Source organism: Thalassophryne amazonica, chromosome 18, assembly GCF_902500255.1.
Source record: "Thalassophryne amazonica chromosome 18, fThaAma1.1, whole genome shotgun sequence".
Lineage (NCBI taxonomy): Eukaryota > Metazoa > Chordata > Actinopteri > Batrachoidiformes > Batrachoididae > Thalassophryne > Thalassophryne amazonica.
Genome location: NC_047120.1, coordinates 48759146 through 48774905, shown reverse-complemented (window position 1 = coordinate 48774905; position 15760 = coordinate 48759146). Strand labels below are relative to the sequence as shown.

General features: G+C 40.9%; 1 protein-coding gene across 1 annotated transcript in view; it reads right to left on the bottom strand.

Annotated features, from left to right (window-relative positions):
• Window positions 1–15760, bottom strand: part of LOC117530219 (cone cGMP-specific 3',5'-cyclic phosphodiesterase subunit alpha'-like) — an 81852-nt gene that overhangs the window by 33840 nt on the left and 32252 nt on the right. The gene's annotated exons all lie outside the window — the stretch shown is intronic.

Here is a 15760-nt window from a genome sequence, read left to right as displayed (position 1 = left end):
CTAGCAGCTAACATTAGCATGAAAATTAGAAATAAATATGAATAAGAAAATAGCACATTTACACTGTAAACTTTCATTGTAAAGAAATACATGTGTAGTTATTTAGTTAATGTAGTAGTAACTTAAAACTTTATTTAAGAACAGCAGAGCCTACAGATGTCATTAGCACAGATGTTTTAAACAGTTTTACACACAAGCATTAAAAATCTTTACCGCCAAGCTTCCGGGCAGCAGTTGACTCTCACCTTTGTAACATCTGGAACATTTTGAGGCTTTTTGGAGTGTGCTGTGAATCCAACAATCCCCATGTCGAGAGGGAAAACAATTTCCACCTGTGGATGGACTACGTTTGCATCGAAGCTGGATGTGGGAGTCACATCAAAGAGGCAAGTGGAGAGTTCGGGTATTCCGTTTCTCGCCCGGCATAAGTAAAAGCTCACCCTGTCAGCCTGTATGAGCAGGGAAACTCTCTGCAACACTTTGTGAAGCGTTTTCTCCATGTTTCCCGGTTTCTGCAGTTCTTGCACCAACTCGAAGACAATGGCAGCTTCTTGCACGGAGTTAACATCCTTGAAGGAAGCAGTGTCTTTGATGTCGACGGCTGCAGAAAAGGCTGCCGACAGGGCATCGGCGCGCAAGTTCTTATCAAAGTATTCTTTAGCAAATTGTGGGTTGTTCTCCAGATATTTCTCAACACTATCCTTGTCTGCCATTTTGATCTAGCGTAGCTCTCTTCTCTATCACTAAAGCATTACCTGCAAGCAAATGTATAAACACGTTTGGGAGCTTTGTTTTGGCCTACAGGGACGGGCGCGGCATTCTTCTCCAAGATCCCTGAGGGAGTCACTAAAGCATCCAGTTTCCCCCGACAGACTGACGTGAACACATTAGGGCTTAGAGGCTGAAAAGATCAAAGTAGCTGCTAATTAACATGACGTCATGACATTAAAACCCCTGCTCTAAGCATCCTTAACTTGTAAATCCCAACGCTGATCATTTTACATGGTACAATCCTCCACCTCCTCAGGGCACAGGAGAGAGTGAGATGTGTCAAGTCAAATGTCAGGCTATGCCTGGGCTAATGTGATCAGGACTGTGAAGAATGGAGGGCCATCATTGGAATTTACTGAAGACTGCAGACCTTCACCAGTGTCACATGGTTCCATTCTTATGTGTAGTCTCATTTGGAACATCAAATCAAATCAATTTTATTTGGGACCTAATTATTCAAAACTTTATAAGTAAGAAGAAGAAGTTTAAATTCTATTCTAGAATTAACAGGAAGCCAATGAAGAGAGGCCAATATGCTGAGATATGCTCTCTCCTTCTAGTCCCTGTCAATACTCTAGCTGCAGCATTTTGAATTAACTGAAGGCTTTTCAGGGAACTTTTAGGACAACCTGATAATAATGAATCACAATAGTCCAGCCTAGAGGAAATAAATGCATGAATTAGTTTTTCAGCATCACTCTGAGACAAGACCTTTCTAATTTTAGAAATATTGCGCAAATGCAAAAAAGCAGTCCTACATATTTGTTTAATATGCGCATTGAATGACATATCCTGATCAAAAATGACTCCAAGATTTCTCACAGTATTACTAGAGGTCAGGGTAATGCCATCCAGAGTAAGGATCTGGTTAGACACCATGTTTCTAAGATTTGTGGGGCCAAGTACAATAACTTCAGTTTTATCTGAGTTTAAAAGCAGGAAATTAGAGGTCATCCATGTCTTTATGTCTGTAAGACAATCCTGCAGTTTAGCTAATTGGTGTGTGTCCTCTGGCTTCATAGATAGATAAAGCTGGGTATCATCTGCGTAACAATGAAAATGTAAGCAATGCCATCTAATAATACTGCCTAAGGGAAGCATGTATAAAGTGAATAAAATTGGTCCTAGCACAGAACCTTGTGGAACTCCATAATTAACCTTAGTCTGTGAAGAAGTTCCCCATTTACATGAACAAATTGTAATCTATTAGATAAATATGATTCAAACTACCACAGCGCAGTGCCTTTAATACCTATGGCATGCTCTAATCTCTGTAATAAAATTTTATGGTCAGCAGTATCAAAAGCAGCACTGAGGTCTAACAGAACAAGCACAGAGATGAGTCCAATGTCTGAGGCCATAAGAAGATCATTTGTAACCTTCACTAATGCTGTTTCTGTACTATGATGAATTCTAAAACCTGACTGAAACTCTTCAAATAGACCATTCCTCTGCAGATGATCAGTTAGCTGTTTTACAACTACCCTTTCAAGAATTTTTGAGAGAAAAGGAAGGTTGGAGATTGGCCTATAATTAGCTAAGATAGCTGGGTCAAGTGATGGCTTTTTAAGTAATGGTTTAATTACTGCCACCTTAAAAGCCTGTGGTACATAGCCAACTAATAAAGATAGATTGGTCATATTTAAGTTCGAAGCATTAATTAATGGTAGGGCTTCCTTGAGCAGCCTGGTAGGAATGAGGTCTAATAGACATGTTGATGGTTTGGAGGAAGTAACTAATGAAAATAACTCAGACAGAACAATCGGAGAGAAAGAGTCTAACCAAATACCGGCATCACTGAAAGCAGCCAAAGAGAACGATATGTCTTTGGGATGGTTATGAGTAATTTTTTCTCTAATAGTTAAAATTTTATTAGCAAAGAAAGTCATGAAGTCATTACTAGTTAAAGTTAAAGGAATACTCGGCTCAATAGAGCTCTGACTCTTTGTCAGCCTGGCTACAGTGCTGAAATGAAACCTGGGGTTGTTCTTATTTTCTTCAATTAGTGATGAGTAGTAAGATGTCCTAGCTTTACGGAGGGCTTTTTTATAGAGCAACAGACTCTTTTTCCAGGCTAAGTGAAGATCTTCTAAATTAGTGAGACGCCATTTCCTCTCCAATGTACGGGTTATCTGCTTTAAGCTGCGAGTTTGTGAGTTATACCATGGAGTCAGGCACTTCTGATTTAAGGCTCTCTTTTTCAGAGGAGCTACAGCATCCAAAGTTGTCTTCAATGAGGATGTAAAACTATTGACGAGATAATCTATCTCACTCACAGAGTTTAGGTAGCTACTCTGCACTGTGTTGGTATATGGCATTGGAGAAGATAAAGAAGGAATTGTATCCTTAAACCTAGTTACAGCGCATTCTGAAAGACTTCTACTGTAATGAAACTTATTCCCCACTGCTGGGTAGTCCATCAGAGTAAATGTAAATGTTATTAAGAAATGATCAGACAGAAGGGAGTTTTCAGGGAATACTGTTAAGTCTTCAATTTCCATACCATAAGTCAGAACAAGATCTAAGGTATGATTAAAGTGGTGGGTGGACTCATTTACATTTTGAGCAAAGCCAGTCGAGTCTAACAATAGATTAAATGCAGTTTTGAGACTGTCATTCTCAGCATCTGTGTGGATGTTAAAATCGCCCACTATAATTATCTTATCTGAGCTAAGCACTAAGTCAGACAAAAGGTCTGAAAATTCACAGAGAAAGTCACAGTAACGACCAGGTGGACGATAGATAACAACAAATAAACTGGTTTTTGGGACTTCCAATTTGGATGGACAAGACTAAGAGTCAAGCTTTCAAATGAATTAAAGCTCTGTCTGGGTTTTTGATTAATTAATAAGATGGAGTGGAAGATTGCTGCTAATCCTCCGCCTCGGCCCGTGCTACGAGCGTTCTGGCAGTTAGTGTGACTCGGGGGTCTTGACTCATTTAAACTAACATATTCATCCTGCTGTAACCAGGTTTCTGTAAGGCAGAATAAATCAATATGTTGATCAATTATTATATCATTTACTAACAGGGACTTAGAAGAGAGAGATCTAATGTTTAATAGACCACATTTAACTGTTTTAGTCTGTGGTGCAGTTGAAGGTGCTATATTATTTTTCCTTTTTGAATTTTTACGGTTAAATAGATTTTTGCTGGTTATTGGTGGTCTGGGAGCAGGCACCGTCTCTACGGGGATGGGGTAATGAGGGGATGGCAGGGGGAGAGAAGCTGCAGAGAGGTGTGTAAGACTACAACTCTGCTTCCTGGTCCCAACCCTGGATAGTCATGGTTTGGAGGATTTAAGAAAATTGGCCAGATTTCTAGAAATGAGAGCTGCTCCATCCAAAGTGGGATGGATGCCATCTCTCCTAACAAGACCAGGTTTTCCCCAGAAGCTTTGCCAATTATCTATGAAGCCCACCTCATTTTTTGGACACCACTCAGACAGCCAGCAATTCAAGGAGAACATGCGGCTAAACATGTCACTCCCGGTCCAATTGGGGAGGGACCCAGAGAAAACTACAGAGTCCAACATTGTTTTTGCAAAGTTATACACCGATTCAATATTAATTTTATTGACCTCCGATTGGCGTAACCGGGTGTCATTACTGCCGACGTGAATTACAATCTTACCAAATTTACGCTTAGCCTTAGCCAGCAGTTTCAAATTTCCTTCGATGTCGCCTGCTCTGGCCCCCGGAAGACAATTGACTATGGTTACTGGTGTCGCTAACTTCACATTTCTCAAAACAGAGTCGCCAATAACCAGAGTTTGTTCCTCGGCGGGTGTGTCGCCAAGTGGGGAAAAATGGTTAGAAATGTGAACGGGTTGGCGGTATACACGGGGCTTCTGTTTAGGACTACGCTTCCTCCTCACAGTCACCCAGTCGACCTGCTTTCCCGGCTGCTTGGGATCTGCTGGAGGGGAACTAACGGCGGCTAAGCTACCTTGGTCCGCACCGACTACAGGGGCCTGGCTAGCTGTAGGATTTTCCAAGGTGCAGAGCCGAGTCTCCAATTTGCCCAGCCTGGCCTCCAAAGCTACGAATAAGCTACACTTATTACAAGTACCATTACTGCTAAAGGAGGCCGAGGAATAAATAAACATTTCACACCCAGAGCAGAAAAGTGCGGGAGAGACAGGAGAAGCCGCCATGCTAAACCGGCTAAGAGCTAGTAGCTGCGCTAAGCTAGCAGATTCCTAAAAACACCAGTCTGACGCAAGTTACGTTTGCAACCAAAGCTGGTACCAATTTACAACTGGGTGGACTTGGAGAATGCACCTGAAATGTCTTGTTTGAATTCTGATCTCTGAGTACAAATGAAAGATTCTGTTGTAGCAAGGTGAAATCCGGATTGAAAAGATGTTCCCGCTAGCTTGGCTAATGGGGAATTCCCCTTTGGCTGACCTGGTAGAGTTCTGGTCTTCAGTTTGAGCAGTCCGAGGTTCGATCACCACCGCCGTCCCGGCCACAGATGTCCTCAGGTCACAATTGGCATTATTGGCAGCATGTGGGTAGTCACAGAACATGCTTAAATGCACCTGTGACTTTGCGACAAAGTCAAAAATGGTAGGGAAATATGCAGCAAGGTGAAGTCCGGATTAAGAATATGTTCCCGCTTGTTTGGCTAATGGGGAATTCCTGTTTGGCTGACCTAGTAGAGAACCTGGTAGGTTCGATCCCACTCCTGTCCTGGCCACAAAGGTCCCCAGTCTGGTCACAATTGTTTTGACCAGACTGCTCGAACTAAAGACCAGAACTCTACCAGATCAGCCAAAGGGGAATTCCCTGTTAGCCAAGCTAGCGGGAACATCTTTTCAATCCGGACTTCACCTTGCTACACTATCACCACACACACACACACATATGGCCTGTATACCTCACATTCAGCTGCCGCCACGAAGGCCATGACAATACCCCTTTCTCCAAATGGGTTGGAGGGTCATATGACCACTTTAACTAATACAATCTAGATTTACATTACAGAAAAAACAATCTACAACTCCCCATAGGTAGGACACCAGCCTGACTCAAGTTACGTTTGCAACCAAAGCTGGTAGAAAAGCTTGAATCTCCGACTGGACTGGGTTGTTACTGGCAAGCTTCTCTACTATGGAAACCACCTGGACAACTGAGAGCCTACACAGAAACCAAAGCTGGTAGCAATTTACAACTGGGTAGATACTATTACCACATACACACACACACACACACACACACGGCCTGTATACCTCTCATTCAGCTACCGCCACGAAGGCCATGACAATACCCTTTTTCCCAGTTGGGTTGAAGGGTGTGGGGGGGGGGTCTTATGACCACTTTAACTAATGCAATCTACATTTACATTACAGAAAAAACACTCATCATCTTTTAAAGTTGAGGGAAGGCCTGGCCAGTGGCCCTTGTGTAATTTGTGTTTGAGACCCCTGACGTAAACTCCATCAGCCAAAGGTAATGATGCTCTTCAGCACCATAACAGGAGCCTAATGGTCTAAATGTGTCCGCCGCCTACCTGTGCACTCTAATGAAATCATCATGGAGGCATCAGCTCTGAAACTGGCTAATCAGTGAGACTTGGACGTCTGAGAGCAAGGCTCTAAACAAAGCCCGTGGGCTGTTAATAACCGAGCACAGTCTGGTTAGCTGGCTGGAACGCTGGCAAGATAAGGACTTCCACACTTTTTTTTTTTTTGCTCTGGAGATTAACGCAAGCTTATCACAGGAGAACCAAAATGCTAGAGCAATCTATTTGATAGCAGAGACAGGCAGCAGGGTGCGAGTCTGTGGGAGAGCAAGAAGCAGCAGGACAGAAGGTAACTACAAAAGGAAATGAGATGTGTGTCAGACGTAATGAGCATTTACTTTCTCGATGTGCATCCACAAATGCAGTCAGGTTTATTGTCACCGACTAAAAATGTTCACATCACTGGGAACTTTTACTCGGCCGCTTAATAAATGGGTTTTGTTGGGTTTATTTTAATTACATTCATTGGCTATACAGAGGGGTGGACAAAGGTTGGTGCTGCCACCACTCAGCTGGAGACTGTGTACAATTTGCATGGGAGTCTTACTACTGCTCTGGAGAGTCTAAATTGCCTTGAGGTCTGATTCTGTGTGGTTCCCGATGTCTACATTATATGTTAACTTTGCAAACTAGTGTGCAAAGAGTTTGGCTCTAGTCTCTCAAACCCTTAATGGATAAGCAGGCAGAGATAATGGATGAATGGGTATAGGTCAGATCAGGTCTAGGAGCAGGTGTCATGCTGCACATCGCTGCATCTACAACACTGTAGAACTGTCTTGGGTTTTAGATGGCAACCACCAAGACAAACAGCTGATCTGCCCCCACCTTTCGAAAGCAGCCACCCCCTGAAGCCAGGTGGAACATGGATGTCCTCTGGGCGTTCTCCGGCTACTGAAGGTCCTCAACACTGAGGTATTTTGAGTGTTGGATCATGTCCATAGAAAAGCACCTCATGGCTAAAACGTGGTAGACGATGCTTCCTCACAATACTCCTCATCTGAATCTACCTAAGTACCAATTTGACAAGCCATTACAGAGATACCCAAGGATCCTCTGAAGAGACCTAGTACCAGTGATATCCAGTCATGTCCTTAGGCCACTGGTCACCATCCACCTATCACAATCATTAATAAGGCAGGAAGCACCAGCACCCTAAAGACTTGGACCTGAATTCTGATTTAAAGGTAATGGCATTGACAAATACCTCTGTCCAGCAACCTTCCCATATTTAAATCAGACAGCCCTACATGCATTTCAAATTACAGACCAATAGCTATACTTTCAACAATATCAAAATTGCTAGAAAAAACTCTGTATAATCAACTTATCAACTTCCTGGACAACAACCACCTGCTCAGTGACTCTCAGTATGGTTTTCGGTCCAAACGTTCCACTATGTCTGCTCTTCTACTGTTCATTGAACATATACGCTCTGCTTTAAACAAAGGACAGGTTACAGGTGCAGTTTTTATAGATTTCCGTAAAGCATTTGATACAGTAAATCATCTCATTTTACTAAGTAAACCTCAGTCCTTTAAGCTGTCCCAAAGTGTGCTTGACATGATTACATCCTATTTGAGTGGCAGGTCTCAAATAGTCAAAATTGGTCAAACTAAATCTCGTCCTCTTAAATACAATATCGGTGTTCCACAAGGGAGTACTCTTGGTCCATTACTGTTTCTTCTTTATATTAATGATCTTCCCCTTATATGCAATTATTCTAACGTTTTATTGTATGCAGATGACACTGTACTCTTTTACTCTGACTCAAACCCCAATTTTGTAAATGCTAAATTGTCATCTGATCTCAATACACTCCAAAATTGGCTAACGGATCACCACCTTAGTATTAACATGAAAAGACAGAATGTATGTATTTTTTCATTTCAACACAATCATGTTCTCCGATTACAAACTGCACATAACAACAACCTATAAATATCTTGGTGTGCTCTTGGATTCTCATCTTAATTACAAAGAACATGTCAACTCTCTGACCAAGAAACTGCGACAAAAACTGTATGTCTACAACAAAATCAGACCATATTTGACAACCTCTGTTTCTCATATGTACCTCCATGCTGTAGTCCTCTCCTCTATCTCCTATTGTTTGCCTATATGGTCTCTCACCACAAATGATGTTCTTGATCCTGTGGCTCGACTGTACAACAGAGCTTTTAAAATTCACTGTCAACTTCCAGGTTGGATCCACCATTGTATAGCTCTGTCCAGATCAAATGCTCTGACCTTCAACAACTATTAGATTCTATTTTCAGTTAAAAAACTTCAACCTGCCACCAGCTCTGTTGGCTCTAGTACCAACTACAAACTCTCAAAGGAGCACCAGATCAACATCGGCGGAACAGCTCCAAGTCCCTTCTTATAAAAACACTTATGGACAAAGATCATTCTTCTACATCTATACTAAGATGTGGAATGATATCCCTCTGGGCACTAGAACTATCAGCTCAGAGATACTATTTAAAAAAACTTACAGAGACGATTTATTGAATAGTTATTCGTGTAACCACTGATCTACCTTTCTCACTTGTCTGATCTTTTTATCTTTTTATTTATGTATTTATGACTTTATGAATGTGTGCTGTACATGTTAGGTTTATTGCCCACATGATTGAATGAAATGATTGTTTGTGTGTAGGTTTACGTGTAAAACAGGAACCTGCTGTAAAACAGTTTTAACTGAGTCAGGCCTGGGGTAATGTGCAATTGTGCTTTTAACCTTTTTCCTGTATAATAAATGAAATGAAATGAAATGACTCCATGAGTGCTTTCCAGGCATTTTGAATCTCAAAGGCCCAGGACCCAGAGACAGTGGGTCTCCAAGTGAATGTTTCTACAAGTTTACCACTTTCACCATATATAGACACTCAGCCATCAGGGGTATCTGATGGCTGAGTCCAGGAAGTCATTGAAACCCTGGCTCTTAGTGCTGATCCAGGACAATCACAAACCCAGACACTCCAATTCCTCAGTCATCTTTCAAGTGTGGTGATCAGGTAGCTTCAATAAAGACCACATCATCATCTGTGACTTCATGGTCAGTAAACCTTTCCTCAACATCAAAAACACTTAAGTCACTGGTTTACACAACCCAATTCACTGACCCCTACCTGCCTACAGCTACCCCTCCTGGAAGGTTATAATACATTTTTGTGTAGGCTACGATATACTGAGACTGGATTATAAGTGTTGTTTACTCACCTTAGGTGGTACCAAAGACCTTCTTTGCCCAAAAACTAGTTGGGAATCAGTCAAGACAATACAATTAGTTCAAAAACCTGCTTGGGGCCAACTTGGGTCATAGTCAAATAGGCACCATGAGAAAATTTGCCCAGTTACACAAGACGTTGGTCTCATGTGCATTGTACCGCTAGAACAAAGCAGGTTTCCACACTACTAAGCAACCTTTTTTGAATACTTTAAACTACCACCCCAAATCAGAAAATGCAAATTTAAGTAGTTTGCACACATTACAGAGGCATGGTTGCAGAAGAAGAGGGTACGGACCCTGGACTGCCTACAGTCCTGGGCGCGTATGCACGAAGGAACTCAAAGTCCTCTAAAAGAGCTCCCAACTTAGCCTAAAATTTCCTGGCAAGGAATCTTCAATCAATCAATCAATCAATTTTATTTATATAGCGCCAAATCACAACAAACAGTTGCCCCAAGGCGCCTTATATTGTAAGGCAAGGCCATACAATAATTACGGAAAAACCCCAACGGTCAAAACGACCCCCTGTGAGCAAGCACTTGGCAACAGTGGGAAGGAAAAACTCCCTTTTAACAGGAAGAAACCTCCAGCAGAACCAGGCTCAGGGAGGGGCAGTCTTCTGCTGGGACTGGTTGGGGCTGAGGGAGAGAACCAGGAAAAAGACATGCTGTGGAGGGGAGCAGAGATCAATCACTAATGATTAAATGCATAGTGGTGCATACACAGCAAAAGGAGAAAGAAACACTCAGTGCATCATGGGAACCCCCCAGCAGTCTAAGTCTATAGCAGCATAACTAAGGTATGGCTCAGGGTCACCTGATCCAGCCCTAACTATAAGCTTTAGCAAAAAGGAAAGTTTTAAGCCTAATCTTAAAAGTAGAGAGGGTGTCTGTCTCCCTGATCTGAATTGGGAGCTGGTTCCACAGGAGAGGAGCCTGAAAGCTGAAGGCTCTGCCTCCCATTCTACTCTTACAAACCCTAGGAACTACAAGTAAGCCTGCAGTCTGAGAGCGAAGCGCTCTATTGGGGTGATATGGTACTATGAGGTCCCTAAGATAAGATGGGACCTGATTATTGAAAACCTTATAAGTAAGAAGAAGAATTTTAAATTCTATTCTAGAATTAACAGGAACCCAATGAAGAGAGGCCAATATGGGTGAGATATGCTCTCTCCTTCTAGTCCCTGCCAGCGCTCTAGCTGCAGCATTTTGAATTAACTGAAGGCTTTTCAGGGAACTTTTAGGACAACCTGATAATAATGAATTACAATAGTCCAGCCTAGAGGAAATTAATGCATGAATTAGTTTTTCAGCGTCACTCTGAGACAAAACCTTTCTGATTTTAGAGATATTGCGCAAATGCAAAAATGCAGTCCTACATATTTGTTTAATATGCGCATTGAATGACATATCCTGATCAAAAATGACTCCAAGATTTCTCACAGTATTACTAGAGGTCAGGGTAATGCCATCCAGAGATTTGTGGGGCCAAGTACAATAACTTCAGTTTTATCTGAGTTTAAAAGCAGGAAATTAGAGGTCATCCATGTCTTTATGTCTGTAAGACAGTCCTGCAGTTTACCTAATTGTGTGTCCTCTGGCTTCATGGATAGATAAAGCTGGGTATCATCTGCGTAACAATGAAAATTTAAGCAATGCCGTCTAATAATACTGCCTAAGGGAAGCATGTATAAAGTGAATAAAGTTGGTCCTAGCACAGAACCTTGTGGAACTCCATAATTAACCTTAGTCTGTGAAGAAGATTCCCCATTTACATGAACAAATTGTAATCTATTAGATAAATATGATTCAAACCACCGCAGCGCAGTGCCTTTAATACCTATGGAATGCTCTAATCTCTGTAATAAAATTTTATGGTCAACAGTATCAAAAGCAGCACTGAGGTCTAACAGAACAAGCACAGAGATGAGTCCACTGTCTGAGGCCATAAGAACATCATTTGTAACCTTCACTAATGCTGTTTCTGTACTATGATGAATTCTAAAACCTGACTGAAACTCTTCAAATAGACCATTCCTCTGCAGATGATCAGTTAGCTGTTTTACAACTACCCTTTCAAGAATTTTTGAGAGAAAAGGAAGGTTGGAGATTGGCCTATAATTAGCTAAGATAGCTGGGTCAAGTGATGGCTTTTTAAGTAATGGTTTAATTACTGCCACCTTAAAGCCTGTGGTACATAGCCAACTAATAAAGATAGATTGATCATATTTAAGATCGAAGCATTAATTAATGGTAGGGCTTCCTTGAGCAGCCTGGTAGGAATGGGGTCTAACAGACATGTTGATGGTTTGGAGGAAGTAAGTAATGAAAATAACTCAGACAGAACAATCGGAGAGAAAGAGTCTAACCAAATACCGGCATCACTGAAAGCAGCCAAAGATAACGATACGTCTTTGGGATGGTTATGAGTAATTTTTTCTCTAATAGTTAAAGTTTTATTAGCAAAGAAAGTCATGAAGTCATTACTAGCTAAAGTTAAAGGAATACTCAGCTCAATAGAGCTCTGACTCTTTGTCAGCCTGGCTACAGTGCTGAAAAGAAACCTGGGGTTGTTCTTATTTTCTTCAATTAGTGATGAGTAGAAAGATGTCCTAGCTTTACGGAGGGCTTTTTTATAGAGCAACAGACTCTTTTTCCAGGCTAAATGAAGATCTTCTAAATTAGTGAGACGCCATTTCCTCTCCAACTTACGGGTTATCTGCTTTAAGCTGCGGGTTTGTGAGTTATACCACGGAGTCAGGCACTTCTGATTTAAAGCTCTCTTTTTCAGAGGAGCTACAGCATCCAAGTTGTCTTCAATGAGGATGTAAAACTATTGACGAGATACTCTATCTCACTTACAGAGTTAGGTAGCTACTCTGCACTGTGTTGGTATATGGCATTAGAGAACATAAAGAAGGAATCATATCCTTAAACCTAGTTACAGCGCTTTCTGAAAGACTTCTAGTGTAATGAAACTTATTCCCCACTGCTGGGTAGTCCATCAGAGTAAATGTAAATGTTATTAAGAAATGATCAGACAGAAGGATGTTTTCAGGGAATACTGTTAAGTCTTCTATTTCCATACCATAAGTCAGAACAAGATCTAAGATATGATTAAAGTGGTGGGTGGACTCATTTACATTTTGAGCAAAGCCAGTTGAGTCTAATAATAGATTAAATGCAGTGTTGAGGCTGTCATTCTCAGCATCTGTGTGGATGTTAAAATCGCCCACTATAATTATCTTATCTGAGCTAAGCACTAAGTCAGACAAAAGGTCTGAAAATTCACAGAGAAACTCACAGTAATGACCAGGTGGAGGATAGATAACAACAAATAAAACTGGTTTTTGGGACTTCCAATTTGGATGGACAAGACTAAGAGTCAAGCTTTCAAATGAATTAAAGCTCTGTCTGGGTTTTTGATTAATTAATAAGCTGGAATGGAAGATTGCTGCTAATCCTCCCCCTCGGCCCGTGCTACGAGCGTTCTGGCAGTTAGTGTGACTCGGGGGTGTTGACTCATTTAAACTAACATATTCATCCTGCTGTAACGAGGTTTCTGTAAGGCAGAATAAATCAATATGTTGATCGATTATTATATCATTTACTAACAGGGACTTAGAACAGAGAGACCTAATGTTTAATAGACCACATTTAACTGTTTTAGTCTGTGGTGCAGTTGAAGGTGCTATATTATTTTTTCTTTTTGAATTTTTATGCTTAAATTGATTTTTGCTGGTTAATGGTGGTCTGGGAGCAGGCACCGTCTCTACGGGGATGGGGTAATGAGGGATGGCAGGGGGAGAGAAGCTGCAGAGAGGTGTGTAAGACACAACTCTGCTTCCTGGTCCCAACCTGGATAGTCACGGTTTGGAGGATTAAGAAAATTGGCCAGATTTCTAGAAATGAGAGCTGCTCCATCCAAAGTGGGATGGATGCCGTCTCTCCTAACAAGACCAGGTTTTCCCCAGAAGCTTTGCCATTTATCTATGAAGCCCACCTCATTTTTTGGACACCACTCAAACAGCCAGCAATTCAAGGAGAACATGCGGCTAAACATGTCACTCTTAGTCTAAGAGTGAGCCGGCAGGTGTCTGAGAACAACTCTGAGCAAGGATGGGACAGAAACTCCTATCTTTGTAAGAAGGCGAGGTTGACCCTGCTGCTAGGTATGACGCAGTCCTCTAAGAGCTGTGATTGGTTGTCATGGAAAGGGGAGGAGAAATAAAAACATGCGGTCTGCCCTCCTAGTCATGAATGGACAGTGAAATCAACGATCATATGAAGTGAACTGCATTAAGACGTGTAATTGTGAGGATAACTTTATGATGATGAAACTACAAAATGAAATGAAAAATGTTTGAACGAATGTCATTCACATGCCAATTATCTATATATTAAAAGTGTGCATGAGTTTATTTAGCTTGTTCATTGTGAGTACATAATTGTAAATACGTTAAAAATACATGCATGACACAAGAAAGTGAAAACACTTATTTCCATTGTGGTTCATTTAAAATCAAATGACAAAATACAAGTAATAATAAAACAAAATGACTAATTATTATTATTAATAATAGATAACAATTATTGCTAATAATAGGTAACAATTTATAAATACATTAAGACAGTAAATTAATATAAAATAATTACATAGATCAAGCCGGTACTGGGTTACTGACTACATCCTACATACGGAGAATATCTCTGCTTCCTCTCTGTGTTTCCTGCCATCTTCTCTGCTTAAGACACTCTTAGGCTTCTTAAAAGTTCTCCTCCCTCCTCTTACCAGTTTGGCACCTTAGGAGCTCTTGTAAGGCCTAAGGTGCTTTGCGGACAACTTTCATCTTACCAAGGGAAAGTTCTAAGAAATGTATAAGAATTTGAGGAATTCTAAGATTTTTCTTAGAATAGAATGACGTATTTTGAGATTTTATTTGTGAATTGTTTTGTAGTTTGTGTCTGTAGCATGGCCCAAGCAGAGGGTCACCCCTTTGAGTCTGGTCTGCTTGAGGTTTCTTCCTCAGAGGAAACTACCAGTGTTGCTTTGGCGGTTGTTAAGGTTAGACCTTATTTGTGTGAAGCACCTTGAGGCAACCTTGTTGTGATTTGGTACTATATAAATGAAAATAAATTGAAATTGAGATGAAAAATGCAACAATGACGACCCCGTACTGTTTGTGTTTGCAGAAAGGACAAAAACAACTAAAAGAAAGAAACTGAAAGAAAGTGTGAGATTTGCATTCATTACACATGCAAACTTTTCAGAGGAGACAAACAAACAAAAGTTGTCCCAAAATACACACAAGCTGTTTAAATGAAGCGTCAGAGGGACTGAAGCCTTAAGAAACATAAACTCAAGTGACCTTATTGAAGTGATTTTCCTGAAAACAATTCTTTCAAAGAAAAGGTGTTGGAATCAGACCACACTGACGTGAGTTCAACACAGATTACATGACACAAAAATGCATCTGCATGAAGTGCTTGAAACACTCCATCCTTCAAAATAATGTGATTAGTTCTATTTTACATAGATTTTTTTTGTGTTGAAACAGACTTTGCACTCTGTCAGTCACTTATGCAAACAGAACTGGCCGCTATAAAAGGGTCAGTTGACAACAGGTCAACAGCTGTTGCAACACTGTGGAAGATTCCTTACTGTAACATTTCAGAGGGATACAGGAAAATAAATATGTTTATTTATATGCATTATTTCATTCGTATGACCAAAGCAGATATCACCTCAATGTGTCTGGTCTGCTTGAAGTTTCTTCCTTCAATAAATCTCCTGAGGGACGTTTGCTTAGGACAGTTGCCTGTGTGTTTGCTCATGGGGTGGGTAAGGCTTAAATCTCGCTCGTGTGTAGCTCCATGGAGCGGCTTGTATTGTGACTGGTCACCATATAAATAAAATGTATTGAAACTTGGACTCAGGTCAGTCTTTCAAATAGGCTTTATGACAATAGATCAGATGGAGATGGAGATGACACCTTTATGCCACACCAATCTCCACTCTCGTGTGGTTTCAAACTAGGTGAATAGTTTCGGTTCCATAACAAAATCCCAACGCACAATATCCCAGTGGACAGAATCCCAACTTCCGATTACAAAAATTAACAATATCCACACTGTGTTGAGATCACAACATAGTTATTTAGAGGTGTCAACTACATTAATGTAGTACACTAACCCTAACCATAGTATATTTATATTTATATTTATTCATGAG